This window comes from Cherax quadricarinatus, chromosome 10 (genome assembly GCF_038502225.1).
Source record: "Cherax quadricarinatus isolate ZL_2023a chromosome 10, ASM3850222v1, whole genome shotgun sequence".
Lineage (NCBI taxonomy): Eukaryota > Metazoa > Arthropoda > Malacostraca > Decapoda > Parastacidae > Cherax > Cherax quadricarinatus.
In genome coordinates, this window is record NC_091301.1 from 12,812,309 (window position 1) to 12,837,257 (window position 24,949).

Here is a 24,949-nt window from a genome sequence, read left to right on the forward strand (position 1 = left end):
GTATCGAGTCATGCTGACTGCGTTCTTTCTCTCTCTCTCTTACACACACACACACACACACACACACACACACACACACATATATATATATATATATATATATATATATATATATATATATATATATATATATATATATATATATATATATATACATATATGTATATACATATGGGTATAAAAGAAAGTTCTAGGGGCGTTTGTGAAGGATAGGAAAAGAATGTAGGGGTGTTTGTGTGTAGTAGGGAAGGATCTAGGGGCGTTTTCCTGGGGGTAGGATAAAGGTGGCGGGGGCGCGAGGCAAGTTAGTTGCGTGTGCGAAGTGAACGAGGGTGGACGCGTCGCTGGCGTCTCCTCCCACACATATTAGATCAACAGGTACCAAAACTCCGTCCGTATTTCCTCCACCCAGGTAAGTCCTGCAACCACCTGTCCTCTCAAACATCCTCGACGTTGTTTTGTGCGAGATGTGGCCATTGTCGGGGGAATTACGGCGCTTAGTGAGCGGGTTGGTGATGCATCACTACGCTGCTCCAGTCACCCCCGCCATCATACTCTCAACAAAAAAAAAGTTATCATTATTTTATGTAATTTTACTTATATATGAAAACTAAAAATGTGAAAAAGTACATGACTTAATCCACTATTAAAAATGCATTTTAGTCTTATGCGTCTTTTTAATGCTAGGTTCACCTAAAATAAAAAATATTTAATTTTCAGGAATGATTTCCATCTTGTATTGAGAATCGTAATTTCAAATGGAAGGTAATTTGATGGTAGCAAGTTAGCAGAAGCAAGACTGACTTAATGTGAGTTTGATGTAATGATGGAACTTATAAGCCTAATTTTTAAAGGGGTGGACCGGTAAGCCAGCGGAAGGCCTCAGTCAGATGACCATAAGCTTCAGCTGTGGGTCATCATAGCAATAAGACATTTGTCCTGTTTCCTGACAAACCTTACCTAACATAACCTGTAATGACTGGTGCGGGGGGAGTGAAGGAGTGTGTTGGAGGAAGTGAAAGAGTGTGTTGGAGGGAGTGAAATAGGAGTGTGTTGGAGGGAGTGAAAGAGTGTGTTGGAGGGAGTGAAATAGGAGTGTGTTGAAGGGAGTGAAGGGGGAGTGTGTTGAAGGGAGTGAAGGAGGGGTGTGTTGGAGGGAGTGAAGGTGGAGTGTGTTGGAGGGAGTGATGGAGGAGTGTGTTGGAGCGACGGAGTGTGTTGGAGTGAAGAAGTGTGTTGGAGGGAGTAATTGAGGAATTTGTTGGAGGGAGTGGAGGAGCGTGTTGAAGGGAGTGAAATAAGAGTGTGTTGGAGGGAGTGAAGGAGGTGTGAGTATTAGAAAGTCCATTATGAATTATGGTTGCAATGAAACATGTAAAACACCTGATATCTTCATATAAGAAACGTTTCGCCCACCAGGAGTCTCATCAGTCTAGTACAGAGATACGAGACAGGAGACTGTCAGAGTGGAACCAGGCAGACAGTGACTGCTCTTGGAAACAGTGGTAGTAACAGCAACAGTAGTAGTAATAGTAGCGGTATTAGTAACAATAGCAGTAGTAGTAAGTAACATCAGTAGTAGTAATTGTAGCAGTAGTAGAAATAAGAGTAATCACTCATGTGTGAAGTTCTCTCATTTACAAGGTTCAGTACCTTAGTAGTGGATATTAATGTATCATTCTACGAAGACGTTGATCTTAGATGAAGAGTAGAATACATAAGTTGTGTACACATCCGTAGAGAGACATGGTATTATGTCCTTGCTGTAGCAAGTGACAGCACACCACCAGCGGTGCTGCCCTGGCTTGTGCAAGCCTCGTCGTCCAGGACAGTCGGTGCTGCCCTGGCTTGTGCAAGCCTCGTCGTCCAGGACAGTCGCAACTCTCAAGTCGTGGTAGAGAGAGAATTTTGACCTTCGTATTATACAGAAGTTCCTACCAGATTGACCATTACTACTACTACTACTACTACTACTACTACTTCTACGACTACTACTACTACTACTTCTACTGCTAGTACCAGTAGTAGTAGTAGTAGCACTAGTAGTAGCAGCAGCAATAGTACTAGATTTTTTGCTTCAATTGCAAAGGCGAATTTACAAAAAAATCATTAAGGTCACATCTGTCACGCTAATAAAAAAAAATATTTACTTACATTTGCTTTATTATGGTGAACGATATGTCGAATTTGCTTATAATGAATAAGTATAAAAGATGAAAATAAAATCTAGTGCAATTTTGTTTTTGCGGATTTACATAAAACGAGTACAAAATACAACTGCCTTATATGAAATGCATAAGTACAACGGAAAGTCGTATTATTATGCCATGCGTACAACAGTGCAAAAGCGACTGCTCATTATAGCTGTTATACAGTGTACATACACCGCGAGTAGTATTTCTCTCCGTGTATTTATACTGATAGTTTAAATTTAGTCTCCATTTTTAAGGATTAAAACATTTTTGTTTAGTGGTGTGAAAGGTTACCGTGCAGCCCTAATAATTCTCATGTGGTCGATAGGATTTCAACCCCATTTAACGTAATTATTTCCTTAAGTGTATATACGCAGTGTTTAGTTCAGTGTATTAATTCTTGTAGTCAAGATTAAGGTATCCTTGAGTAGTTAACACAGGTTACGCATTTCCAATCCTGTTATGCTACATGTATGGATTGGGGGATAATATGGTATCACTGAAATTGCTCTCAGGATAGATAGAAGTAGGAAGGAATCTGTTGCTGTATCAACATATAGATGGAGGAAGGTACTCTTAGGTATGAGCATAGGTAGATGGAGGTAGGAGGGAAGAACACCCCCGGTAACATGCACTTTCCTCTTCAGAAACCTTCAAGCTTTCGCTAAAAATTTTAAAATGTTAGAGGATGATTACATTAATGATTCTTGACAGCATAACACGTTTTGACGACCAGGACACATGGGTTACCCATGGGTATCCTCATCTTGGCAATAAAGATAACCCAGGGGTTAATGCACTGGCCTGTGAGTTGCAGGATTCCCTCACCATGGGTTCAACCCCCACCCACTCTCTGATAAGACATTCAAGTGCTACACAGGTGTTTTAGTCCTCAACTTTTACAACTGTTTGTGTAGCCGCAATGATACTAGTTCCAGAGGAACAACCTTAATTATCTACATTCAGGGCCTGGAGTGTCCTCGACTTGTCTATGATACCTCAGACGACTGTAGCCATCACACCTTAATATGTACAAGACATGGTGAACAACTATACTGGAAAGTATTCACTTACCCTGAAGGCCACATTATGTCTGCTTCAGCAGAGAACAAATGTTCATTTGAATTTACGAATAAATTCTCAAATGCCATTACTGGATTTAATCTCTGAAGCAGTGACTGGAGTCAGCAGTCAGTGTATCTACGCAGTGTGAGACAGAAGTCTGTTTCCTCCAGTTTGAGACAGAGGTTTATATCCTCCAGTGTGAGACAGAGGTTTATATCCTCCAGTGTGTCAGGTTGAAAGACTTGCTATTCATCTTTTAACCACATATGAGCTCTGCAGTTTTATCTAAGATCTCACATCATCCCGCGGAACAGCAGCAGCAGCAGCAGAAGCAGTCAGAGCGACAATAGTACCTGATTGTGGAGGTCACTGCAGCTTTTTCAGTGAAGTTTGCCTAATGAACTCCTCTTGTCAGTGAGGTTGTCACTGTAGATACCTCGTGAGTGCACAAATAACGCGCATGTTGTGAAGGAAGGCTGTGCTCGACGATTCGGTTCGGATCGTTGTCAGGCCACCACAACACAACGTAGTGAGTTGGGACCCTGGCGTGTAACACGTCCGGGACTGGTAGTGTCTTCCACCACACACCTCACTTTCTTACACTACACACGTCACTGTGTCTTACACTACACACGTCACTGTATCTTCCACCACACACGTCACTGTATGTTTCGCTCTCTCAGGAGAGAGAGAGAGCGAAACGTCTTGGTTCTACAAGTCACAATTGTTCCAGTGTTCCACTGAGGCAAAAGTGAGTTTTACGACGTCCTTGATGCTAGTAAAATTCCCACTTCACAGTTGTTTACATCTCTCACACAGTCGTTCTTACTCTCCATAACTTGTTTATTTCTTACCCTCTCTCTCTCTCTCTCTCTCTCTCTCTCTCTCTCTCTCTCTCTCTCTCTCTCTCTCTCTCTCTCTCTCTCTCTCTCTCTCTCTCTCCTCTCTCTCTCTCTCTCTCTCTCTCTCTCTCTCTCTCTCTCTCTCTCTCTCTCTCTCTCTCTCTCTCTCTCTCTCTCTCTCTCTCTCTCTCTCTCTTTCTCTCTCTCTCTCTCTCTCTCTCTCTCTCTCTCTCCGTCCCTCACACACTAAGTAGGGCAGATATTGAGGTCATCACATATGAAAGACCCCGCAGGGCCAGTAACCACGTGGTTCTGAGCTTCGAATACATAGTAGAGTTACAAGTGGAGAGGAAAGCAGGAAGGGCAGGACGAATGAAGCCAAACTACAAGAGAGGGGACTACACAGGGGTGAAGAATTTCCACACGGGGTTCAGTCGGACAGAGAACTGGCAGGGAAGTCAGTAAACGAGATGATGGAATATGTGATAACAATATGCAAGGAAGCTCAGGAGAGGTTTGTACCAAAGGGTAACAGAAATAACGAGTACGCCAGGATGAGCCCTTGGATCACCCATAGGTGTAGATAGGTCAAAATCAAGTGTGCAAAAGAATGGAAGACGTATAGACGGCAAAGGACCCAGGAGAATAAGGAGATCAGTCGTAGAGCCAGAAATGTATATACACAATACATACAACCAAGGAAGAAGAGGCTGCTAAGCGAACTAGATACCTCAAAGGCGATGGGGCCGGGTAACATCTCTTCATGGGTCCTGAGAGAGGGAACAGAGGCGCTATGTGTACCACTAACAACCATCTTCAATACATTTACCGAAATATGGCTTCTACCTGAGGTGTGGAAGACAGCAGACGTAGTCCCATTAAAAAAAAGGAGACAGACACGATGCATTAAACTACAGACCAGAGCCACTAACATGAATAGTATACAGAGTCATGGAGAAGATTATCAGGAGAAGATTGGTGGAGCACCTAGAAAGGAATGAACTTATCAACGACAACCAGCAGGGTTTCAGAGACGCGAAATCCTGTGTCACAAACCTACTGTAGTTCTGTGACAGGGTGACAGCAGTAAGACAAGAAAGAGAGAAAGGGGTGGGTAGATTGCATAGATTGCATTTTCTTGGATTGTAAAAAGGCGTTTGACACAGTTTCACACAAGAGATTAGTGCAAAAGCTGAAGGACCAGGCAGGGAATACCTGTCAGGAAGACAACAGCGAGTCATGGTACGTGGCGAGGTGTCAGAGTGGGCACCTGTGACCAGCGGGATCCCACAGGGATCAGTCCTAGGACCAGTGCTGTTTCTGGTATTTGTGAACGACATGACGGAAGGAATAGACTCAGAAGTGTCCCTGTTTGCAGATGACGTGAAGTTGATGAGAAGAATTCATTTGATCGAAGACCAGGCAGAACTACAAAGGGATCTGGACAGGCTGCAGACCCGGTTCCGCAACTGGCTCCTGGAGTTCATCCTCACCAAGTGTAAAGTCATGAAGATTAGGGAAGGGCAAAGAAGACCACAGACGGAGTACAGTCTAGGGGGCCAAATCTCCTGAGGCTCACATCAACCAAACAGCTGCTGCAGCATACGGGCTCCTAGCAAACCTAAGACTAGCATTCCGACATCTCAAAAAGGTATCGTTCAAGACCCGTGTACTTTAGGGGTATATTGGAGTATTCAGCACCAGTTTGGAACCCACACCTAGCCAAGCACGTATGGAAATTAGAGAATGTGCAAAGGTTTGCAGTAAGACTAGTTCCGGAGCTAAGGGGCATTTCCTACGAGAAGAGGTTAAAGGAAATCGATCTGACGACACTGGAGGACAGGAGAGTTAGAGGGGATATGCTAGCGACGTATAAAATACTGAGAGGAATCGACAAGGTGAACAGAGATAGGATGTTCCAGGGATGTTCACAGGGATGTTAGGAAGTATTTCTTCAGTCACAGAGTTGTCAGGAAGTGGAATAGTCTGGGAAGTGACGTAGTGGAGACAGGATCCATACATAGCTTTAAGAAGAGGTATGATAAAATTCATGGAGCAGGAAGAGTGATCTAGTAGCGACCAGTGAAGAAGCAGGACCAGGAGCTGTGACTTGACCCCTGCAACCACAACCAGGTGAATGAGTACACACACGCACACACACACACACGCACGCACACACACACACACACACACACACACACACACACACACACACACACACACACACACACACACACACACACACACACACACACACACACACACACACACACTGGAGGACAGGAGGGTTAAGGAAGACATGATAACGACATACAAAATACTGAGAGGAGTGGATAGGGTGGACAGAGACAGGATGTTTCAAACAGGGGACACAGAAACAAGGGGTCACACTTGGAAGTTGAAGACTCAGATGAGTCAGAGAGATGTTAGGAAGTATTTCTTTAGTCACAGAGTTGACAAGAAGTGGAATAGTATGGCAAGTGATATAGTTGATTCAAGAACCATACATAGTTTTAAGACGAGGTATGATAAAGCTCATGGAGCAGGGAGAGGACCTAGTAGCGATCAGTGAAGAGGCGGGGCCAGGAGCTATGTATCGACCCCTACAACCACAAATAGATGAGTACACACACACACACACATACACATACACACATACACCAGGAGCTGTGACTCGACCTCTGCAACCACATATAGGTAAGTACACAGACTTTATAAACTGCACCCAGAGTCTTTCCCCTACCACCTCTCCCTCACCCCCTTCACCCCTACCAAACCTTCTCCTGACTACCCTCCCTCCCTCCCCCTGCCCTTCCTACACTCCCAGCTTCTCTCCCTCCCTCCCTCCCCCGTCTCTTCTCTCAAATCCTTTCACTAATCTGTGTATATACTCTCACGCCCTTCCTTGTCGTGTATGTAATTAAGAGTTGTGTCTGACAGCTTCACTCGTGTCTGTGTGTGTTCATCTAATTGCGGTTGCAGTGGTTGAGTTTCAGCTCCTGGCCTCGGCAATCACCTCTCTGTGTTGGCGATGCTTCAAGCCGTGTCTTCTGGCCTCACAACTATAGTCACAGTGATGGGACACAGTATCTACAAGTTTATGAATAATACACCTGTGCAATACCTGTGCAACACCTGTGCAACGCCTGTGTAACACCTGTGTATCTTTCTTGCCAGTACGTTTCCTCACACAGTGGCTTTTTTTAATGCGGTGCGGATATTACTTACTGGAGGCAGTGATGTACACGTCACTGTACACAGACTTATGATAGTGAATGTACCCGTCACTGTACACAGGCTGGTGATAGTGAATGCACCCGTCACTGTACACAGGATGGTGATAGTGAATGTACTCGTCACTGTACACAGGCTGGTGATAGTGAATGTACCCGTCACTACACAGGCTGGTGATAGTGAATGTACCCGTCACTACACAGGCTGGTGATAGTGAATGTACTCGTCACTGTACACAGGCTGGTGATAGTGAATGTACCCGTCACTGTACACAGGCTGATGATAGTGAATGTACCCGTCACTGTACACAGGCTGATGATAGTGAATGTACCCGTCACTGTACACAGGCTGGTGATAGTGAATGTACCCGTCACTGTACACAGGCTGGTGATAGTGAATGTACCCGTCACTACACAGGCTGGTGATAGTGAATGTACCCGTCACTGTACACAGGCTGGTGATAGTGAATGTACCCGTCACTGTACACAGGCTGGTGATAGTGAATGTACCCGTCACTGTACACAGGCTGGTGATAGAGGGAAAGGCTGTCACAGATGAGCGTGTATTATTTCGTGATAAGGAAGCCTGTAGTTAGTGTTGCACTTAGCTTGCAATGTGCCACAGTGGACAAAGATGAGTTCTGAGTGCCGCAGAAAAGTACAGGCAGAGCCATGAGTCATGTGGGCAGACAGCACATGACAGCGTCAACATAACGCACGCAGCCTGACACAAGGAAGTAGCAAGCAACACACCTTCCAAACACTCTGCAAGTCTGCATGCTGGCATCCGAGGTAGGGAGAGAGAGGAGCGTGAGCTGTAGCAACACACACACTCCTCAGAGAGCTTTTGGACTCGCTCTTGGACTCGCGCCTGGGCTAGGTTCTGGGCTCGCTCCTGAGCTCACTTGTTCCTGGGCTCGGTCGCTTCATGTCGCTGTGACGTGAATGACTCAACAGTTCACAACCCTCTGCTTATATATATATATATATATATATATATATATATATATATATATATATATATATATATATATATATATATATATATATATATATATATATATATATGTATATATATATACATATAATATATATGTCGTGCCGAATATGTAAAACTGGTCAATTAGCAAGAACTCATTTAGAATTAAGTCCTTTCTAAAAATTTATCTTATACTTTTAAAGATACTTTTTTCATTAATGTTAATGTAAAAAAATTTAATTTTGCACCAAAAGAATCTTAGAAAACTTACCTAACCTTATTATAACAAGAACAATTTATTTTAGCCTAACCCAACTAAATATATTTAGATTTGTTTACAATAATTTAATACTAAACAAACACAGTGAAACATATTTTTTTCGTTAGGTTCAGAATGATTTTGGCGAAATTATTGCATACACAAATTTTCACTTGTCCTATATGGCAAGATGAACGTTGCTATTTAAGCCAAGATCGCAAGTTCTGCCTATTCGGCACGACATATATATATATATATATATATATATATATATATATATATACATACATATAATATAATATATATATATATATATATATATATATATATATATATATATATATATATATATATATATATATATATATATATATATATATATATATATATATATATATATTATTGTGACCACGAACGAGTGGTATTGATCAATAACAACCCTGCACTAGCCAAGGACTCGAACCCATGCTGCTTTGGCCTGCCTCATGGTGGGCGAAAACACATTGAACCATATGATCGTATGGTTCAGTGGATTAGGGCGTCATGTGTTTTCGCCCACCATGAGGCAGGCCAAAGCAGCATGGGTTCGAATCTTTGGCTAGTGCAGTGCTGTTATATATATATATATATATATATATATATATATATATATATATATATATATATATATATATATATATATATATATATATATATATATATATATATATATATATATGTAAACACTGAACTCTGGCTGAAGGAGACTCGAACCTACGAACCTTGGAACAAGGGACACAGTGCTATGCCATTCTCACCACACTGGACCAATACCTTGGCGTCCAGCTTGCACTAGACTTTGATCCAAGGCAGCCAGCTTTCAGGGAGAAGGCTTACAACTTTTCATCTCATCCCCTGCATGCATAAGCCTTCTCCCTGAAAGCTGGCTGCTTTGGATCAAAGTCTAGCGCAAGCTGGACGCCAAGGTATTGGTCCAGTGTGGTGAGAATGGTATAGCACTGTGTACCTTGTTCCAAGGTTGGTAGGTTCGAGTCTCCTTCAGCTAGAGATCAGTGTTTGTGTATATTTCGCCTGCTCTTGCGAATTCCTTGCTTATATATATATATATATATATATATATATATATATATATATATATATATATATATATATATATATATATATATATATTTTTTTTTTTTTTTTTTTTATTATCACACCGGCCGATTCCCACCAAGGCAGGGTGGCCCGAAAAAGAAAAACTTTCACCATCATTCACTCCATCACTGGCTTGCCAGAAGGGTGCTTTACACTACAGTTTTTAAACTGCAACATTAACACCCCTCCTTCAGAGTGCAGGCACTGTACTTCCCATCTCCAGGACTCAAGTCCGGCCTGCCGGTTTCCCTGAATCCCTTCATAAATGTTACTTTGCTCACACTCCAACAGCACGTCAAGTATTAAAAACCATTTGTCTCCATTCACTCCTATCAAACACGCTCACGCATGCCTGCTGGAAGTCCAAGCCCCTCGCACACAAAACCTCCTTTACCCCCTCCCTCCAACCCTTCCTAGGCCGACCCCTACCCCGCCTTCCTTCCACTACAGACTGATACACTCTTGAAGTCATTCTGTTTCGCTCCATTCTCTCTACATGTCCGAACCACCTCAACAACCCTTCCTCAGCCCTCTGGACAACAGTTTTGGTAATCCCGCACCTCCTCCTAACTTCCAAACTACGAATTCTCTGCATTATATTCACACCACACATTGCCCTCAGACATGACATCTCCACTGCCTCCAGCCTTCTCCTCGCTGCAACATTCATCACCCACGCTTCACACCCATATAAGAGCGTTGGTAAAACTATACTCTCATACATTCCCCTCTTTGCCTCCAAGGACAAAGTTCTTTGTCTCCACAGACTCCTAAGTGCACCACTCACTCTTTTTCCCTCATCAATTCTATGATTCACCTCATCTTTCATAGACCCATCCGCTGACACGTCCACTCCCAAATATCTGAATACGTTCACCTCCTCCATACTCTCTCCCTCCAATCTGATATTCAATCTTTCATCACCTAATCTTTTTGTTATCCTCATAACCTTACTCTTTCCTGTATTCACCTTTAATTTTCTTCTTTTGCACACCCTACCAAATTCATCCACCAATCTCTGCAACTTCTCTTCAGAATCTCCCAAGAGCACAGTGTCATCGGCAAAGAGCAGCTGTGACAACTCCCACTTTGTGTGTGATTCTTTATCTTTTAACTCCACGCCTCTTGCCAAGACCCTCGCATTTACTTCTCTTACAACCCCATCTATAAATATATTAAACAACCACGGTGACATCACACATCCTTGTCTAAGGCCTACTTTTACTGGGAAAAAATTTCCCTCTTTCCTACATACTCTAACTTGAGCCTCACTATCCTCGTAAAAACTCTTCACTGCTTTCAGTAACCTACCTCCTACACCATACACTTGCAACATCTGCCACATTGCCCCCCTATCCACCCTGTCATACGCCTTTTCCAAATCCATAAATGCCACAAAGACCTCTTTAGCCTTATCTAAATACTGTTCACTTATATGTTTCACTGTAAACACCTGGTCCACACACCCCCTACCTTTCCTAAAGCCTCCTTGTTCATCTGCTATCCTATTCTCCGTCTTACTCTTAATTCTTTCAATTATAACTCTACCATACACTTTACCAGGTACACTCAACAGACTTATCCCCCTATAATTTTTGCACTCTCTTTTATCCCCTTTGCCTTTATACAAAGGAACTATGCATACAAAGGAACTATGCATGCTCTCTGCCAATCCCTAGGTACCTTACCCTCTTCCATACATTTATTAAATAATTGCACCAACCACTCCAAAACTATATCCCCACCTGCTTTTAACATTTCTATCTTTATCCCATCAATCCCGGCTGCCTTACCCCCTTTCATTTTACCTACTGCCTCACGAACTTCCCCCACACTCACAACTGGCTCTTCCTCACTCCTACAAGATGTTATTCCTCCTTGCCCTATACACGAAATCACAGCTTCCCTATCTTCATCAACATTTAACAATTCCTCAAAATATTCCTTCCATCTTCCCAATACCTCTACCTCTCCATTTAATAACTCTCCTCTCCTATTTTTAACTGACAAATCCATTTGTTCTCTAGGCTTTCTTAACTTGTTAATCTCACTCCAAAACTTTTTCTTATTTTCAACAAAATTTGTTGATAACATCTCACCCACTCTCTCATTTGCTCTCTTTTTACATATATATATATATATATATATATATATATATACATATATATATATATATATATATATATGTGTGTGTGTGTGTGTGTGTGTGTGTGTGTGTGTGTGTGTGTGTGTGTGTATGTACTCACCTAATTGTACTCACCTAATTGTGGTTGCAGGGGTCGAGACTCAGCTCCTGGCCCCGCCTCTTCACTGATCGCTACTGGGTCCTCTCTCTCTGCTTCCTGAGCTATGTCATACCTCTTCTTAAAACTATGTATGGTTCCTGCCTCCACTACTTCATTTGCTAGGCTATTCCACTTGCTGACAACTCTATGACTGAAGAAATACTTCCTAACGTCCCTGTGACTCGTCTGAGTCTTCAGCTTCCAGTTGTGACCCCTTGTCCCTGTGTCCCCTCTCTGGAACATCCTATCTCTGTCCACCTTGTCTATTCCCCGCAGTATCTTGTATGTCGTTATCATGTCTCCCCTGACCCTTCTGTCCTCCAGTGTCGTCAGTTCGATTTCCCTTAACCTTTCCTCGTACGACATTCCCTTGAGCTCTGGGACTAGCCTTGTTGCAAACCTTTGTACTTTCTCTAACTTCTTGACGTGCTTGACCAGGTGTGGGTTCCAGACTGGTGCTGTATACTCCAGTATGGGCCTAACATACACAGTGTACAGTGTCTTGAACGATTCCTTATTAAGGTATCGGAACGCTATTCTCAGGTTTGCCAGGCGCCCGTATGCTTCAGCGGTTATTGTGTGTGTGTGTGTGTGTGTGTGTGTGTGTGTGTGTGTACTCACCTATTTGTACTCACCTATTTGTGGTTGCAGGGGTCGATTCACAGCTCCTGGCCCCGCCTCTTCGCTGATTGCTACTAGGTCCTCTCTCTCCCTGCCCCATGAGCTCTATCATACCTCGCCTTTAAACTATGTATGGTTCCCGCCTCCACTACGTCACTTTCTAGGCTATTCCACGGCCTGACTACTCTATGACTGAAGAAATACTTCCTAACATCCCTTTGATTCATCTGAGTCTTCAACTTCCAATTGTGACCTCTTGTGTCTGTGTCCCTTCTCTGGAACATCCTGTCTTTGTCCACCTTGTCTATTCCGCGCAGTATTTTATATGTCGTTATCATGTCTCCCCTGACCCTCCTGTCCTCCAGTGTCGTCAGGCCGATTTCCCTCAACCTTTCTTCGTAGGACAATCCCCGTAGCTCTGGGACTAGTGTTGTTGCAAACCTTTGCACTTTCTCTAATTTCTTGACGTGCTTGACTAGGTGTGGATTCCAAACTGGTGCTGCATACTCCAGTATGGGCCTGACGTAGATGGTATACAGAGTCTTAAACGAATCCTTATGGAGGTATCGGAACGCTATCCGTAGGTTTGCCAGTCGCCCGTATGCTGCAGCAGTTATCTGATTGATGTGCGCCTCAGGAGATATGCTCGGTGTTATACTCACCCCCAGATCTTTTTCCTTGAGTGAGGTTTGCAGTCTTTGGCCATCTAAACTATATTGTGTCTGCGGTCTTCTTTGCCCTTCCCCAATCTTCATGACTTTGCATTTGGCAGGGTTAAATTCAAGGAGCCAGTTGCTGGACCAGGCTTGTAGCCTGTTCAGGTCTCTTTGTAGTCCTGCCTGATCCTCATCCGATTTGATTCTTCTCATTAACTTCGCATCATCTGCAAACAAGAACAACTCTGAGTCTATCCCTTCCGTTATGTCGTTCACATATACCAAGAACAGCACAGGTCCTAGGACTGACCCCTGTGGAAGCCCGCTTGTCATAGGCGCCCACTCTGACACCTCGTCGAGTACCATGAATCGTTGTTGCCTCCCTGTCAGGTATTCTCTGATCCATTGCAGTGCCTTTCCTGTAATGTGTGCCTGATCCTCTAGCTTTTGCAGTAACCTCTTGTGAGGAACTGTGTCGAAGGCCGTCTTGCAGTCCAAAAATATGCAGTCGATCCACCCCTCTCTCTCTTGTCTTACTTCTGTCACCTTGTCATAAAACTCTAGTAGGTTTGTGACACAGGATTTTCCTTCCCTGAAACCGTGCTGGTTGTCAATTATACACTTGTTTCTTTCCAGGTGCCCCACCACTCTCCTCCTGATGATTTTCTCCATGACCTTGCATACTATACACGTTAGTGATACAGGTCTGTAGTTTAGTGCCTCATGTCTGTCTCCCTTTTTAAAAATTGGGACTACATTTGCCATTTTCCATACCTCAGGGAGTTGCCCAGTTTCAAATGATGTGTTGAAGATCTTTGTTAATGGCTCACACAATATCTCTGCTCCCTCTTTAAGGACCCATGGAGAGATGTTGTCTGGTTCCACCGCCTTTGAGGTGTCAAGTTCGCATAGCAGCTTCTTCACCTCCTCCTTGGTTATATGTACCTCATCCAGCACTTGCTGGTGTGCCCCCCTGTTCTGATTTCCTGGAGTCCTACTGGTTTCCACTGTAAATACCTCTTTAAATCTTGTGTTGAGCTCCTGACATACCTCTTGGTCGTTTCTTGTGAATTCCCCATCACCCTTCCTCAGTCTGATTACCTCGTCCTTGACTGTTGTTTTCCTCCTGATGTGGCTGTACAACAGCTTCGGGTCAGTCTTTACTTTTGATGCTATGTCATTTTCATATTGTCTCTGAGCCTCCCTTCTTATCTGTGCATATTCGTTTCTGGCTCTTCGGCTGATTTCTTTATTTTCCTGAGTTCTCTGTCTTCTGTACCTTTTCCATTCTCTAGTACACCTAGTTTTTGCCTCCCTACACCTTTGGGTGAACCAAGGACTCGTTCTGTTCTTCCCATTATTTCTGTTTCCTTTAGGAACAAACCTCTCCTCTGCCTCCTTGCATTTTGTTGCTACATAGTCCATCATTTCTTGTACTGGTTTTCCTGTCAGTTCCCTCTCCCACTGAATGTCTTGAAGGAAGTTCCTCATGCCTGAGTAGTTCCCCCTTTTGTAGTTTGGTTTCTCCCAGCCTATTCCTGCTACTCTCTCCACTTGAAGCTCAACTATGTAGTCGAAGCACAGAACCACATGATCACTAGCTCCCAGGGGCCTTTCATACATGATACCCTCGATGTCCGAACTACTCATGGTGAATACAAAGTCCAGCCTTGCTGGTTCATCCTCTCCTCTCTCTCTGGTAGTGTCTCTAACATGTTGATGCATGAGGTTTTCCAGTACCACATCCATCATCTTGGCTCTCCATGTTTCGGGACCCCCATGGGGCTCCAGGTTTTCCCAGTCAATCTCCTTGTGATTGAAATCACCCATAACTAGTAACTTTGCTCTCCCCATGTGTGCTCTCCTGGCCACCTCGGCTAGTGTGTCGATCATTGCACTGTTGCTCTCATCGTATTCTTCTCTTGGCCTCCTGCAGTTCTGTGGTGGGTTGTACATTACTGCAATTATTACCTTATGTCCCTCAGACTGGATTGTTCCTACTAAGTAGTCCCTTTCGCCCGTGCCATCCATTCCTTCCATTTTCTCAAAATCCCACTGGTTTTTAATGAGCAGTGCAACTCCTCCTCCTCCTCTCCTCCCTCTGTCTTTCCTGAGGATTTGGTATCCGGATGGAAAGATTGAATCTGTTATTATTCAGGTGAGTTTTGTTTCTGTGAGTGCTATTATGTCTGGGGATGTCTCTTTGATTCGTTCGTGCCACTCCTCATACTTGTTTGTTATTCCATCTGCATTTGTATACCACACCTTCAACTTCTTTTCTAAGACTGTTGTCTGGGAGGTATATTGGGGTTGGGGAAGTGGGAGACCTGGTAAGGAACTATGGGTTGTTGCTGTGGGGGTGGAGTTTGTAATGTAGTGGGTGGGGGCATTGGATGTGGCATGGGTGTTTTGATTTAGAGTGTTTGGTTGCACTGGGGTTGACCTGGTTGGGAGGCTTCTATAGGAAGTTGTGAGGGAGGCTGTATTTGATCTTCTTCCTGGGTCTGGGATCTCCTGTCTGTCTTTTCCATCCCCTCTCTTTCCTCCTTTCGCCTTTTTACCATCTCTGTCAGTTTCTGCCTTTCTTCTTGTGTTCTGTCACGGTCGAGATACACCTTCCTGTATGCCGGCATGTCCCTTAATCGTGTTTTCTCCTGCAGGATCCTGGTCCGAGTCGCTTCTGCCTTGAAGGTCACTTTCACTGGCCGGGTTCTTTTTTTTTACAAACCCCCCTATTCTCCGAAAATTTTCCAGCTGGGTCATGTCGTCTTCTCCTATTGCTTTCATGATGCTTTCAATTGCTTTTTTTCCCCTTGTTTTCTTGCTTCATATGTTTCCCCTTCAACTTCCTGGAGCCCATAAACAAAGACTGACCTCACCCTTTTATTCTCCCACTGCGTATCCCTGTGTATCCCCTCATTTAATTTGGTTTCCTGCACTGCAGCTTTCCTTTCTTCAGTTTCACTGGCTAATTTACTTGGGCTCAGTGGCCTGTCATTTTTCCTTCTCGGCTTTCCTTGGGCTCTGTTGTTGTCTGTTAGGGCCTCCACATAAAGCTTAGCTCTTTCATTTACTACAGTCTCCTCTGATAGAGCTTCTCCATGCAGTTGTGCCCCTTCTTTCCCTACAGTCCCCTTATTTGTGGCTGAGGTAGCAGTCTCTGTTGTCAATCCCAAAATGTTCTTTAGTTCTTTAGGCTGTTTCAGATTTTTCAGTTCCTCTTCTAAACTCTGTATCTTGGCCTCTGCTGCTTTGACATGCACCTCCCACTTCCTGCTTTCCATATCTATCCTCTCTTCCATTCTCATGCTAAGTTCTTCTAGTTTCTTTTCCCATTCATGATCTCTTTTTATGAGCTCTGCTGCCCAATCTTCCTTTGCAGCTTCCTCCTCCTGTCCCTTGGTTTTTCTTGTTTCTTTCTGACAACCCATTTTTGTTTTATCCTGATTGCCTCAGAGTGGGAAACCTATTAGTTCTGTATGTTAGGTTAGTAGTGTGTATGTCAGAGTGTGGGGGGGGAGGTAGTGGAGGAACTGTGGCTATGTGGGAGAGGAGTGGGGAGGGGGAGTGAGCGGGGGAGGGGAGGGTGAACGAGGGAGGGGAGGGATCAGGGGAAGAAGTGAGATGTCGGTGGTGAGGGGGGGGGGAGTGTATGTGTGAGTCTGGATATGTGTTTGATGTGTGTGTGTGTGTGTGTGTGTGTGTGTGTGTGTGTGTGTGTGTGTGTGTGTGTGTGTGTGTGTGTAATTTTGTGTGGAATTATGTGTGGGTTTATTATGTACTGAAAGGTAGGTGGCTTGTGCGTTGTAATGTAGTCTCAGTGGTCCTTTGCTGCCCACAACTTCTTGTGACCTGACCCCCAACCTCCTGGGGCTTGACCGGCACGTACTTACAGTGTGTGTGTGTGTGTGTGTGTGTGTGTGTGTGTGTGTGTGTGTGTGTGTGTGTGTGTGTGTGTGTGTGTGTGTGTGTGTGTGTTTGTGTGTGTATGTATATATGTAAGGTTGTTAAGTTAGGTGGTCGCTAATGAGTTTAGATAATTATATATGAATATTTTAATGGAATATTATAATTTAACTAACATTTCGTGGTGCATGCAAGTATTGTGAAGGAGAGTGTAGTGGAGGGAAGGAGGGAGGAAGTGGAGGGAAAGAGGGAGGTAGTGGAGGGATGGAGGGAGGTAGTGGAGGGAAGGAGGGAGGTAGTGGGGGGAAGGAGGGAGGTAGTGGAGGGAAGGAGGGAGGTAGTGGAGGGAAGGAGGGAGGTAGTGGAGGGAAGGAGGGAGGTAGTTTGGTCCAAGGTAATATGAGTGATAATCAGGGTGGTTGGGGAAGTGAGGGGAGACAGCGAGAGAGAGAGAGAGAGAGAGAGAGAGAGAGAGAGAGAGAGAGAGAGAGAGAGAGAGAGAGAGAGAGAGAGAGAGAGAGAGAGTGAGAGAGAGAGAGAGAGGGAGAGAGAGAGAGAGAGAGAGAGAGAGAGAGAGAGGAGAGAGAGAGAGAGAGAGAGAGAGAGAGAGAGAGAGAGAGAGAGAGAGAGAGAGAGAGAGAGAGAGAGAGAGAGAGAAATGTAAGAAAGGAGGAAGCAACACATGATATATATCATAAGAGAGGGAAATACAGATGATGAAGGAGGAAACTGGGGAATAACAGGGAAAGAGAAAAAAAAGATAGAAAAACACGAAGGAGAAACAGATAGAGAGAAGTCGAAGACGAGTGTTTGCCAGGTGAGAGAAGACAGGTGAGAGAGTACAGGTGAGAAGACAGGTGAGAGAGTACAGGTGAGAAGACAGGTGAGAGAGGACAGATGTGAGAGTACAGGTGAGAGAGTACAGCTGAGAGAAGACAGGTGAGAGAGGACAGGTGCGAGAGTACAGTTGAGAGAAGACAGGTGAGAGAAGACAGGTGTGAGAGTACAGGCGAGAGAAGACAGGTGAGAGAAGACAGGTGTGAGAGTACAGGTGAGAGAGTACAGGTGAGAGAAGACAGGTGAGAGAGGACAGGTGAGAGAAAACAGGTGAGAGAGGACAGGTGAGAGAAGACAGGTGAGAGAGGACAGGTGAGAGAAGACAGGTGAGAGAGGACAGGTGAGAGAAGACAGGTGAGAGAGGACAGGTGAGAGAAGACAGGTGAGAGAGTAGAGGTGAGAGAAGACAGGTGAGAGAGGACAGGTGAGAGAAGACAGGTGAGAGAGTACAGGTGAGAAGACAGGTGAGAGAGGACAGGTGTGAGAGTACAGGTGAGAGAGTACAGGTGAGAGAAGACAGGTGAGAGAGGACAGGTGCGAGAGTACAGGTGAGAGAAGACAGGTGAGAGAAGACAGGTGTGAGAGTACAGGCGAGAGAAGACAGGTGAGAGAAGACAGGTGTGAGAGTACAGGTGAGAGAGTACAGGTGAGAGAAGACAGGTGAGAGAGGACAGGTGAGAGAAAACAGGTGAGAGAGGACAGGTGAGAGAAGACAGGTGAGAGAGGACAGGTGAGAGAAGACAGGTGAGAGAGGACAGGTGAGAGAAGACAGGTGAGAGAGGACAGGTGAGAGAAGACAGGTGAGAGAGTAGAGGTGAGAGAAGACAGGTGAGAGAGGACAGGTGAGAGAAGACAGGTGAGAGAGGACAGGTGAGAGAGGACAGGTGAGAGAAGACAGGTGAGAGAGGACAGGTAAGAGAGGACAGGTAAGAGAGGACAGGTAAGAGAGGACAGGTAAGAGAGGGCAGGTAAGAGAGGGCAGGTAAGAGAGGGCAGGTAAGAGAGGGCAGGTAAGAGAGGGCAGGTAAGAGAGGACAGGTAAGAGAGGGCAGGTAAGAGAGGGCAGGTAAGAGAGGGCAGGTAAGAGAGGGCAGGTAAGAGAGGGCAGGTAAGAGAGGGCAGGTAAGAGAGGACAGGTAAGAGAGGGCAGGTAAGAGAGGGCAGGTAAGAGAGGGCAGGTAAGAGAGGGCAGGTAAGAGAGGGCAGGTAAGAGAGGGCAGGTAAGAGAGGGCAGGTAAGAGAGGACAGGTGAGAGAAGACAGGTGAGAGAGGACAGGTGAGAGAGGACAGGTGAGAGAAGACAGGTGAGAGAGGACAGGTGAGAGAAGACAGGTGAGAGAGGACAGGTGAGAGAAGACAGGTGAGAGAGGACAGGTGAGAGAGGACAGGTGAGAGAAGACAGGTGAGAGAGGACAGGTGAGAGAGGACAGGTGAGAGAAGACAGGTGAGAGAGGGCAGGTAAGAGAGGACAGGTAAGAGAGGGCAGGTAAGAGAGGGCAGGTAAGAGAGGGCAGGTAAGAGAGGGCAGGTAAGAGAGGACAGGTGAGAGGACGTGAGAGAGGACAGGTGAAACAGGACAGGTGAAACAGGACAGGTGAGAGAGGACAGGTGAGAGTGAAGAGGTGAGAGAGGACAGGTGAGAGAGGACAGGTGAGAGAGGACAGGTGAGAGAGGACAGGTGAGAGAGGACAGGTGAGAGAGGACAGGTGAGAGAGGACAGGTGAGAGAGGACAGAGAGGACAGGTGAGAGTGGAGAGGTGAGAGAGGACAGGTGAGAGAGGACAGGTGAGAGTGAAGAGGTGAGAGAGGACAGGTGAGTCAGGACAGGTGAGAGAGGACAGGTGAGAGAGGACAGGTGAGAGAGGACAGGTGAGAGAGGACAGGTGAGAGAGGACAGGTGAGAGTGAAGAGGTGAGAGAGGACAGGTGAGAGGACAGGTGAGAGAGGACAGGTGAGAGAGGACAGGTGAAACAGGACAGGTGAGAGAGGACAGGTGAGAGAGGACAGGTGAGAGAGGACAGGTGAGAGAGGACAGGTGAGAGAGGACAGGTGAGAGAGGACAGGTGAGAGGACGTGAGAGAGGACAGGTGAGAGAGGACAGGTGAGAGAGGACAGGTGAGAGGACAGGTGAGAGGATAGTTGAGAGAGGACAGGTGAGAGAGGACAGGTGAGAGAGGACAGGTGAGAGAGGACAGGTGAGAGAGGACAGGTGAGAGAGGACAGGTGAGAGTGTAGAGGTGAGAGAGGACAGGTGAGAGGACAGGTGAGAGAGGACAGGTGAGAGAGGACAGGTGAAACAGGACAGGTGAGAGAGGACAGGTGAGAGAGGACAGGTGAGAGAGGACAGGTGAGAGAGGACAGGTGAGAGAGGACAGGTGAGAGAGGACAGGTGAGAGAGGACAGGTGAGAGGACAGGTGAGAGGATAGGTGAGAGAGGACAGGTGAGAGAGGACAGGTGAGAGAAGACAGGTAAGAGAGGACAGGTAAGAGAGGACAGGTAAGAGAGGGCAGGTAAGAGAGGGCAGGTAAGAGAGGGCAGGTAAGAGAGGGCAGGTAAGAGAGGGCAGGTAAGAGAGGACAGGTGAGAGGACGTGAGAGAGGACAGGTGAGAGAGGACAGGTGAGAGAGGACAGGTGAGAGAGGACAGGTGAAACAGGACAGGTGAAACAGGACAGGTGAGAGAGGACAGGTGAGAGTGAAGAGGTGAGAGAGGACAGGTGAGAGAGGACAGGTGAGAGAGGACAGGTGAGAGAGGACAGGTGAGAGAGGACAGGTGAGAGAGGACAGGTGAGAGTGAAGAGGTGAGAGAGGACAGGTGAGAGGACAGGTGAGAGAGGACAGGTGAGAGAGGACAGGTGAAACAGGACAGGTGAGAGAGGACAGGTGAGAGAGGACAGGTGAGAGAGGACAGGTGAGAGGACAGGTGAGAGGATAGGTGAGAGAGGACAGGTGAGAGAGGACAGGTGAGAGTGAACAGGTGAGAGAGGACAGATGAAAGAGGACAGGTGAAAGAGGACAGGTGAGAAAGGACAGGTGAGAGATAACAGGTGAAAGAGGACAGGTAAGAGAGGACAGGTAAGAGAGGGCAGGTAAGAGAGGGCAGGTAAGAGAGGGCAGGTAAGAGAGGACAGGTAAGAGAGGACAGGTAAGAGATAACAGGCGAAAGAGGACAGGTGAGAGAGGACAGGTGAGAGAGGACAGGTGAAAGAGGACAGGTGAGAGGAGAGGTGAGAGAACAGGTGAGAGAGGACAGGTGAGAGAGGACAGGTGAGAGAGGACAGGTGAGAGGAGAGGTGAGAGAACAGGTGAAAGAGGACAGGTAAGAGAGGGCAGGTAAGAGAGGGCAGGTAAGAGAGGGCAGGTAAGAGAGGACAGGTGAGAGTGAACAGGTGAGAGTGAACAGGTGAGAGAGGACAGGTGAAAGAGAACAGGTGAGAGAGGACAGGTGAGAGAGGACAGGTGAGAGAGGACAGGTGAAAGAGGACGGGTGAGAGAGGACAGGTGAGAGGACAGGTGAGAGAGAACAGGTGAGAGAGGACAGGTGAGAGAGGACAGGTGAGAGAGGACAGGTTAGTGAGGACAGGTGAGAGAGGACAGGTGAGAGAGGACAGGTGAAAGAGGACAGGTGAGAGATAACAGGTGAGAGAGGACAGGTGAGAGAGGACAGGTGAGATAGCAGGTGAAAGAGGACAGGTGAGAGAGGACAGGTGAGAGAGGACAGGTGAAAGAGGACAGATGAGAGGACAGGTGAGAGAGGACAGGTGAGAGAGGACAGGTGAGAGAGGACAGGTGAGAGTGAACAGGTGAGAGAGGACAGGTGAGAGAGGACAGGTGAGAGAGGACAGGTGAGAGTGAACAGGTGAGAGAGGACAGGTGAAAGAGGACAGATGAGAGAGGACAGGTGAGAGAGGACAGTTGAGAGGACAGGCGAGAGAGGACAGGTGAGAGAGGACAGGTGAGAGTGAGCAGGTGAGAGAAAGGAAGGGGAGGGGGAGAGAGTGAATGAATGAAGAGAGAGGGAAAGAAGGGAACAAGCCAAACTAATAAAGAAGTCTTAGGAACTTTAATAATAAATGGTGAGAAGATAGGGTGGAGAGGAATGATTAAAGAAGACACACCCGCCATTGTTGTTGACAATGTTCCCATCCACCCTGCTGACTCACCACCTGGTTGACCCCTTCCTGTTCTTGTTGGTGCTGTTTGAGAGCAACCACGTCTTATGCATTGTGAACTCTGCTTCCAAAAATGTCTGTTGTTTAAACGTTCACATAGAAGTTAGATTTTTCCTCCAGCCTGCCGTGGCACTGTGAAAGAAACCCACAACACCTAGAATATGAACGTGAATGTCTGCGTCGAGACCAGAGCCGTTGAGAAGGATTGGAACTGTTGGATGGTGAATCCCTTTCTTTTGAACTATATCCTGGTGGAGTCTGGTACGGACAGAGTGAAACCTTACACAGCATATTAGAAAGTGTTCAGCTGCATCATCCTCCGTGAGGCACCGAGGGCCATCTGGGTATGTCACCACAGAGGCACATCAATATCAAAGATATGATCTTTATCACGAGCCCAAGAATAGGGTTCACCTTGATCATCAGTGATTCTCAGACATTTTGATTAGAGGGAACGAGCATTCCAAAACATACATTGTGCTTTGAGGGGAGTCAGCGTAAAAAAAAAAACGGTGTATAAGACGAGGAAGGCGAGCAGTACATATAAGAGGCAGGTAAATCCATGAGAAGTAGGGCACCAATCTCTCCGCAAGGAGGGTCGAACTTTTGAGGAATAGTTGTAGTCCGTGTTGGCGATGAATTTGTGGTTGTAGGAGATGCAGTAGTTTCAAGTGGAAAGGAATAAAGTGTAGTGTGGACACTGGGAGGAGGAGAGGGTGCATCCTGGACAGGAAGAGGAGTAAGTGAAGAGGTGGGCACGTGGAGAAGGCTCTTGGTATCTTACAGACTCCGTCAGCGATGACTGCATTCCACGAGAGCGGTTTCCCAAACTTCTTATGAATCCGGGTGATCCCTTCTGATATGGAGGCGACTGATGGTGTGGTCTGGTCGACTGATGCACCAGAATGGTTACTTCAGAAGTGGGGTGCACGGAGGCAGTACGTGTGTAAGTGTATGCTGGTGAAAAGATGTACGCTAAGCTCCTCTGTAAGGTCCGAGAGTGAATATCATTTGTTTAGTGCTGCACAACTTGTCTCTGACACAGCCTGACGAGATGAAGCGTATTGAATCTGAAGCGAGGGTAATCCAGGAAAAGGGGTCAATGTGACAGAGTCTGTGGCTCCGCGTGTAAAAGAGGTGAAGTATTTATTTGATTCCCTGAAGCAGGATGTATTTGTTGCCCGTTCAGTATCCTTATGCACTGGACAGCCTCTCGACGTTTGTGAGCCCATTACAAAAATAACAGAAGGGAGGGACTGGTATTTGTATGTCCCTTTGGTATGGGAGAAAACCACTAAAATTTGCACAGCGTACCTTGTTAGGGCACGACAACAGAACATAACAATATTATAAACAGTAAGAGCATCTAAGACCTGGAAGGCTGTAAGTAAAATCTCGATGTATTGTTCGACCAAGAGCTACACGTTGAAGCAAGGGGAGAATATAATGCTGCAGCATCAGACGAGTGTTGCTCCTCCACTGGGAAGGCTAGTAACTTGAACAAGATTTGAATCTTAGTATTACCGCATCGGAATATTCATTAGAATTGATGTTGCTCCATGGGTTCCGTACTTCCTTACACATTACCTGACAATTTCCCAGGCATGTAATAGTTGAGGGGTCCAAATCGTGTCTGTAGAACTCTGTAGTGATTGTTATACAAAGTGCAGCTCCACGACCGAGAAGACTAACTCCCCATCAAGGCAGTATTATCCCAAGACTAAGTTTTGTATGTCTTTCACGAGTTCCCTGGGGTGAGTAAAGGCACAAGACTCGTCCACAGTGCGTATGATTAATAGTGTTACCAGTGGTTGAAGACAATGTTGTAGAAGTGTTGTCTGGCGGGGATGTGCTGTCAAGATAAAGCATCAACGTGGCTGCTGCTGTATCCTTCGTGGAAGGCTGGTACGATTCACGACCAGCATCCTCTTCCTGTCATTTGCTGCTCTTTAGCTGAGATGACACGAAATCCGTAACACAGAAGGAAGTATGGATGTCCAGGTAGGGTGAAGAAATCAAGCAGCTCTGTGGCTGCGGAAGCCCCGCCATCACCAACCACCTAGATGACCCATCCACCTGGCTTGTTGATGAGTTATGTGCTGGTGTCATGGCCGCCGCAAAACAAATGACTCTCGCCACGTAAACATTACAGTTGAACTATCCTTTTTTTCGAGGGCAACTTCACCTCATAAACATCACTGATGCAATTCCAGGAATTGTTTGGTCATCCAGCTCCACGAAATTTACATATATATTTTTTGAGCTACTGCTTTAATTTAAATAAAGGTACTGAAACACTCGTGGCTCCTTGAGAGTAGCTGCTTGGGAAATATTTTTTTAACTAAGTTTTCTCTTATTCTCTCTCTCTCTCTCTCTCCGAAGGGGTACGTAAATCAGGTACCCTTGAAAGGGAAGCCTTCCTCAGGCATCATTTAAGGGCAAGCTTTAGCAGTTATCCTTTAATGGGGACCTCTATCAGGTATCTCTGAAGGTGGCCCTTTAATTAATCAGTTCCTTCAAGGTTACCGTTCATAACTTGAGAACGCCTCTTTAGATCGCCTTCAACTTTCCAAACCCTACTGTGCAATAGCCTGGACGTGCGCAGATACTCTCTGTTTAGCTGTGTATAGATCATTCCCCGGGTGATACCTTGAGTAAGCCTCTTCCAACAGGCAGATATTGTGGTGTATTGTACTTAGAGGAAGATTGTGATTCTTGATGCGTGGTACATAACAATTTAATGTATTCACTTTTAAAATGTTATG

The 24,949-nt window shown here is 45.7% G+C and overlaps 1 protein-coding gene across 1 annotated transcript in view; it reads left to right on the forward strand.

Moving 5' to 3' along the window:
- Positions 1 to 317: 317 nt before the first annotated feature.
- Positions 318 to 24,949, forward strand: part of LOC128687843 (uncharacterized) — a 445,116-nt gene continuing 420,484 nt past the window's right edge. Inside the window, exon 1 of the mRNA XM_053775402.2 lies at positions 318 to 412. The gene's annotated coding sequence lies outside the window, so the exon portion shown is untranslated. The remainder of the gene's footprint in view (positions 413 to 24,949) is intronic.